Source organism: Chiloscyllium plagiosum, unplaced genomic scaffold (assembly GCF_037043375.1).
Source record: "Chiloscyllium plagiosum isolate Xiang-an unplaced genomic scaffold, Cpla_swu_hap1 HiC_scaffold_24, whole genome shotgun sequence".
NCBI classification, from domain to species: domain Eukaryota; kingdom Metazoa; phylum Chordata; class Chondrichthyes; order Orectolobiformes; family Hemiscylliidae; genus Chiloscyllium; species Chiloscyllium plagiosum.
The window spans coordinates 68,740,175-68,746,319 of NW_028270162.1; the positions used below are offsets into that span (position 1 = coordinate 68,740,175).

Below are 6,145 nucleotides of genomic sequence, written 5' to 3' on the forward strand. Positions count from 1 at the left end.
TTTCCAAAGCTGGAGCCTAAATTATATGGTTTGCTTCTTAAACATCTTTCCAACTGCCAACTGACAATATTTTCACAGTATCTATTCACAATCCTCTGGCTTGCACCATGTCCAGGGATGAAAAGTCCCGTTTGGTGGAGAGATTCTCGAGGCTGGTGAGTTTCACTTTGGAACAAAGATGGTTAAGTGGCAATTTCCTGCGGTTGTTTGTAATGATGGGAGAGGGACCGGTGGGGAATGAGCACTTTGACGAGTAGGAGGAAGTGTTGCCACTGACCCGAGTCAGAGAACAGAGGACAGGGATTAAAGGAATCTAATGAAAAGCAGCACTTCTGCTTAGGACGTTCAATAACAACTGCAGAAACCCGATGTATCGAGCAGTGTATCGGGACAGAGAAACAGAGATAATGTTTTAAATATGGGACATTTCTGATGAAGAACTCGAGTTTCCCAAGTCTAATCAAATTACCGGCCTGCTTTGCAAAATAGGTTTTCTGAACTTTGAGCGAGAATTGTTCCAGCAGGAAAGCATTCATAACGTAGTCAGCAGGATTCGAACCTACGCGGGGAAACCCCAATGGATTTCTAATCCATCGCCTTAACCACTCGGCCATGACTACAGACAGTGGGACCGGCTTGAGCATTGACCAAATCAGCCGTGATCTCATTGAAAGCTCTCGCTGACTTGATGAGCTAAATGCTTCCATCTCCTTTCATACCTTTGCTGTCATTTGTAAGGTGCGAGACACCAATGTAAAAGAAGAAAAGCACAAAGGTAGGAAAAGATATTTGCAGCCAAACTGAGTCAAAATTCTTTATTGAAAGGAAAATCACACTTGGCAATTTGCTAGATCTCTTTCCGAACATGACCAGCAGAGGTAAGCAAGGGAGCTATTGATCTGAGTATTCTTGGACCTGAAGCAAACAAAGGTTAGTGACATATTCATTTCTTTTTCTGGCGAACGAAATGTTCTTTCCTAATGGTTACAATGAAAGAGATGGTTCCCAATAAAAGACAAAGATTAAGTCGCATCTAGATATATTTCAATGTGACACGATTCATTTTCAGTCCCTAATTACCCCAGAGATGGAGGGGGTGAGTTACTTTTCTTCACGCTTCATCTCCTCAGCTCGGAGGTACAGACATGAAACCGCTAGAGATGGAGTTCTTGAATTGGGAACCAGCGACACTAGGCAAAAGTGAGGACTGCAGGTGCTGGAAACCAGATTTTAGATCAGAGTGATGCTGGAAAAGCACAGCAGGTCAGGCAGCATCCGAAGAGTAGGCAAGTCGACCTTTCTATTGCCAGTCCTGCTGCGTTCTGCAAACAATTTTCGTTTTTGGCTCAGATTTCCAGAAACTGCAGCTATTTTTTTAATGTTAACCTTCATAATGTTTTGGACAAAACCAATGACCTGCCAGCATCGGAAAATCGGCAGAAGTACTGGTACACCGATATGTTTGCTGCACAATACAACCATTCCATGAGCGGGAATACGATCCGGGCCATGGTGCTGAGAGTACCGAATCCTCACAAGTAAATCCTCACAAGAACATTTTCGTTGCAGATTGTTTTCAACTTGTCTTCGAAGATTTACAAAGTGGGAAAAGGCCATTCCGCCCATTGTGCATTGCAGCTAATCAGAGAGCCATCTATTCTAGTCGCAGTTTCCAACTTTGGCCCAAAGTTTGGTCAATGTGTCATGCAGAATCTCAGCGAGTTCACTCAGACATTTTTGTGTGTGCAGAATGATTTGCCACATTTAAGGCAAATTCAATGGCATCCGAATGGGTATATAGACAGGAAGCGTTCGGAGAGATAAGGAAACCATTTTGGCAAATATGGTTCAATTAATTTCGGTTATCTGTTCAGCAGGGACAGGTTCGATAGTCGGGTCTTTTTCCGTGCTCGGCATCTTTGATGTGCTCCCGCAGCTCCCGCAGCTGACACCAGTTTTAATGGACCATTTACAAAAAATGCACTCTGTTTGTTACGCTGTCAGCGCGTTTGCCTATATTTCTGGAGGGTGGATGGGACCAGTTGACCCAGCGATGAGGGTCTTTCTGGACTTTTGCTGCCAATGACTATTCGTTTGGCACCTTCCCAACTTTGCCATCAAAGAGTTTGGCTGAAGAATAATACCGCACTGATAATGTTACCCCCCTCAGCTCTCCAACGAATCCAGAAACTGACAACTCTTCATGTGGAACAGAAGCAAAAGAGAAAGGGTGGACCATTGCCAGGCACACCAAAGCATGCATGCTGCCTTTGTTGCGAAGCTCGTGTGCTTCATGGAGATGTTGTTGGAATGTTTTGCGGAGCTGGGAAGTGGGATCCTCACAGTTCTGGATAACATCCTCAGGGTTGCACAGCCTGTTGTGAAGCCTACTGTCCTGTGGCGTTTGGAATTGATTTAGTTTCATTGCCGCTGGGTCCGGTTGTTGGTGTTGCAGATTGGATCCTGATCAATGTGTTTATTGATGGAATCCATGGATGGGTGCCCTGCTTCTAGAAAATCTCTGGCTGCCTTCTGATTGCCATGTTCTATTACTGTTGTGCTGTTCTCCAGGATGCTTGCTGTCTGTACGTATAGCTACTCGGGACAGCTGGCCGTGGCAATTACTGACGGCCACACAAATTCTTTACCACGAATATGTATCCCATATGCATTCCCAGATGTCTGGCACACTAAATTGTCAACTAGGATATGCCATAAAGCAATTGAAACACCCATGCTTCCCTTTTTTAAAATAAATTTCTGGAAACTGATAGCCAGACTCCTCTGAAAACACGGACTTAGGACAGCACATAAACCAACAGCCTCGCTGAGGGAAAGCTCACCAGAAAACAATATCCAATGCCCATCTTGTGCAGGACAAATGTGGTTGTCAAGATTCCACGCAGGGACTGCAGGAAACACTATATCGGAGAAACAGTCAGACAAATAGCGAGCTGCAATCATGAACTTCAGCCAGCCTGTATACGCCACGGGCAGATGTTCTTGTAGTTGTATGTAGGGCATTGAGTGTTTCTGATTCAGGGGCTTGGACCGTCTGCAGCAATGGTTAATTCCTTGTGTTGTAACTACTGTTGGAACATATGTAAAACTCGATTGCTCATTGAGATGTACATCCAAAATATTAGCCGAGAGAAGTATTTTGGTGGTTTTTCTGGTGCTGTTCCTGTCATGCCCTCTGGAACTGGACTTATTGTGTGCTTCCTGACGATTCGGTGCATGCTTCCGTGATCGTATTTTGGGCAGAAACCTGCGTTTTAGCTTCAATGACGTGCGTTTGCAAACCTGGTATACCTCCCTGTATTTTGTTATCTCTTATTGTGTGCAATTGCAACCCGGCAAATTATTAATTTACATTGGAAGGTGACAAACGGAGGCGTGTGAAATGCCAAGGTATTAGTGACATTTATCAATTGATTGCATATTACTTTGATTCAGGAGATAAGGATGTAAAACGTGTTTGTGTAGAAATGAGGACCAGTGAGGAAAGCAGTCATCCGCAGGTAAAAAAAAAAGTTTGGATGACAATAATCAATAAATCATATCGGTCCCAGAGAACAACGCGAGCCATATTTTGGTCATCGATTAGTTTACAGCTGACTTAGTATCTGTCTTTTCTTGGAAACCATCTCCTTTGTTGTGACCATCAGGAAAATATTACATTGACATAAATAAAATGAAGATTATGTCATTACTCTTTGTTTGTTTCATGCCCAAGTACAATCAGACGACCTTGATCAACTCATTTAGTCATGCTAGCAAAGAAATCTGGAAACATGCCAAGTGTGATTTTTCGCTCAATAAATAATTTTGATTCAGTTTGACTGAAACCACCTCTCCCTAAAGTTGTGCTTTTCTTCTTTTAAAATGGTGTCCGGTATCTTCCAAATGACGGCAAAGATACGAGAAGAGATGGAAGCAATTTAGCCTATCCAGTCTGCGACAAAATTCAATGAGATCATGGCTGATTTGGTTAATTCTCAACCCCCGTTTTTATCCTCATCTCCGTGATGCTCCATGTCTGTCTATCACAGCCTTGAATACACCTCGCCTTCACAGCCCTCTGTTCTTAGGAAACCCACGGATTTGCTACCCTCTGAAAGAGTGAATATCCTCCTCATCATTTTCTTAAATGTTTGATCCCTTCAGCTGTGAGAACGCACTCTCGTCCCAATTTTTCGCGGGTGTACATCAGAGCAGAATAAGTCCCTGAAGGTAGGTCTGCACTCTCCAGTGTCGCTCCGTGTATTTGAAACATTTTCAGATTTTGACCTCTGATTAAAAATAGTAGACCTAATTTGCACATCAGATTTGCCAGTGGTGATTTTTTTCAAGAAGACTTCAATGAGAGTAATTCTACTGGCAGTGAATAGGGCTAGACAAATTAGATTATTTACAGTGGGGAAACAGGCCCTTCGGGCCAACAAGTCCACACCGCCGCGCCGAAGCACAACCCACCCATACCCCTACGTTTACCCCTTACTTAACACTACGGGCAATTTAGCATGGCCAATTCGCCTGACCTGACCTGCATATCTTTGGACTGTGGGAGGAAACCGGAGCACGCGGAGGAAACACACACAGACACGGGGAGAGCGTGCAAACTCCACACAGTCAGTCGCCTGAGGCGGCAATTGAACACGGGTCTCTGGCGCTGTCAGCCAGCAGTGTTAACCACTGTGCCACCGTGCCGCCCTAATGCAAGGACATTTTTCTTTCGCGATCCAGTGCTGTGTTTATTCACCTCTCTGCGCATGAAAATGGATCCTACCCATCCACTTTATCTCTCATCAATATGTGTGCAATTCAAATTGATGCGGCCATGACGACACGCGCGCAATGCTGTCTTAGTGTGTCTTATGTAATGGAAAGTTCCAACCTGAAACACCAGTATTCGCTGTCAGATTCTCTTGCTTTCGAAAGGAGGAGGATGCTGGGGTGCCAAGAAAAGCCAAATCCTGGTGTTTCAGGTTGGAACTTTCCATTACATAAGATATATTAAGACAGCATTGCACCGTGTAGTCATGGCCGCGTGATACAGGTGATGGATTAGAAATCCATTGGGGCTTCCCTCCGCAGGTTCGAATTCTGCTGGTTCAGTTTTCAGTGATGTCATGCTGGACGAGTTTTCACTCACAATTCAGAAATCTCGTCTCAACAAACAAGGCCAGTCAGTTGATTAGACTTAGCAAACTCAAGTTATTAATCAAAAATGCAACACACTTAAAACATTATCTCCGTTTCTCTTTTCACAGTTACTGCCAGACCCATCGAGATTTTGCAGTATCCTTTGAATGTACTGTGCAGAAGTGCTGCTTTTGAATAGATTCCTTTTACCGCAGTCCTCCATTGACTAACTCTGGTGAGTGGCAACACTTCCCCCCGCTCGTCGAAGAGCCAATCCCCACCACTCATTTTCCCATCATTATAAATAGCCGCAGGAAATTGCTGACAAACCAAGCTCACCAACATCGGGAATCCCTCCACAAAACGGGACTTCTCACCCCTGGACATGGTGAAATACAGACGATTGTGAACAGAATTTGGGAAAATATTGTCACTTGTCAGGTGAAAAAATGTTAAGAAGGCAAAACACGTCACCCAGTCTCCAGCTTTGTGAATCTTCAGAAACTCTTTGGGAAAAGGACTCAGAGGAGAATGAAGAAGGGTGAATTGTCAGACTGATCGGAAACAGTCAGGACAACTTCCCATTCTTTAAGTGGACGGGACATTGATTCTGATGTTCTCAGGACAAGAACTGATTGGAGATATTGAAGTAATTCTCGGTCTTGTACATGAGGAATACAAACCTTATATGGACACTGGGACAAAGAAAATACTGATTTCACACAAGATACTAAGAGGTTCGAAGATAGATGTTCCCGATTGGAGCAGAGCTGGTTCCCAGTGACATGGGTGTGTCTGTCGTGGATGGGATCAGACTGTTCCCATGTCGCTATTATGAATGTCCCAGTCTTTATTTCGGAAAAGTAAAACTGATAGAGGACAGTTGTCGTTCTGGGAATGGCAGCCTGAAGTGGGAGGTCAATCACAGACTGCTTTCGAGGATCGTCCAAGATGTTAGGTTGGAAGTATCAGCTCATTCGACTGTTAACTGAAATGTTAC

At 44.1% G+C, this 6,145-nt stretch overlaps 1 non-coding gene across 1 annotated transcript; it reads right to left on the reverse strand.

Annotated features, from left to right (window-relative positions):
- Positions 1-538: 538 nt before the first annotated feature.
- On the reverse strand, positions 539-620 carry trnas-aga (transfer RNA serine (anticodon AGA)). The gene has a single exon. It is a non-coding gene; the product is annotated as a tRNA-Ser (tRNA).
- Positions 621-6,145: the final 5,525 nt, after the last annotated feature.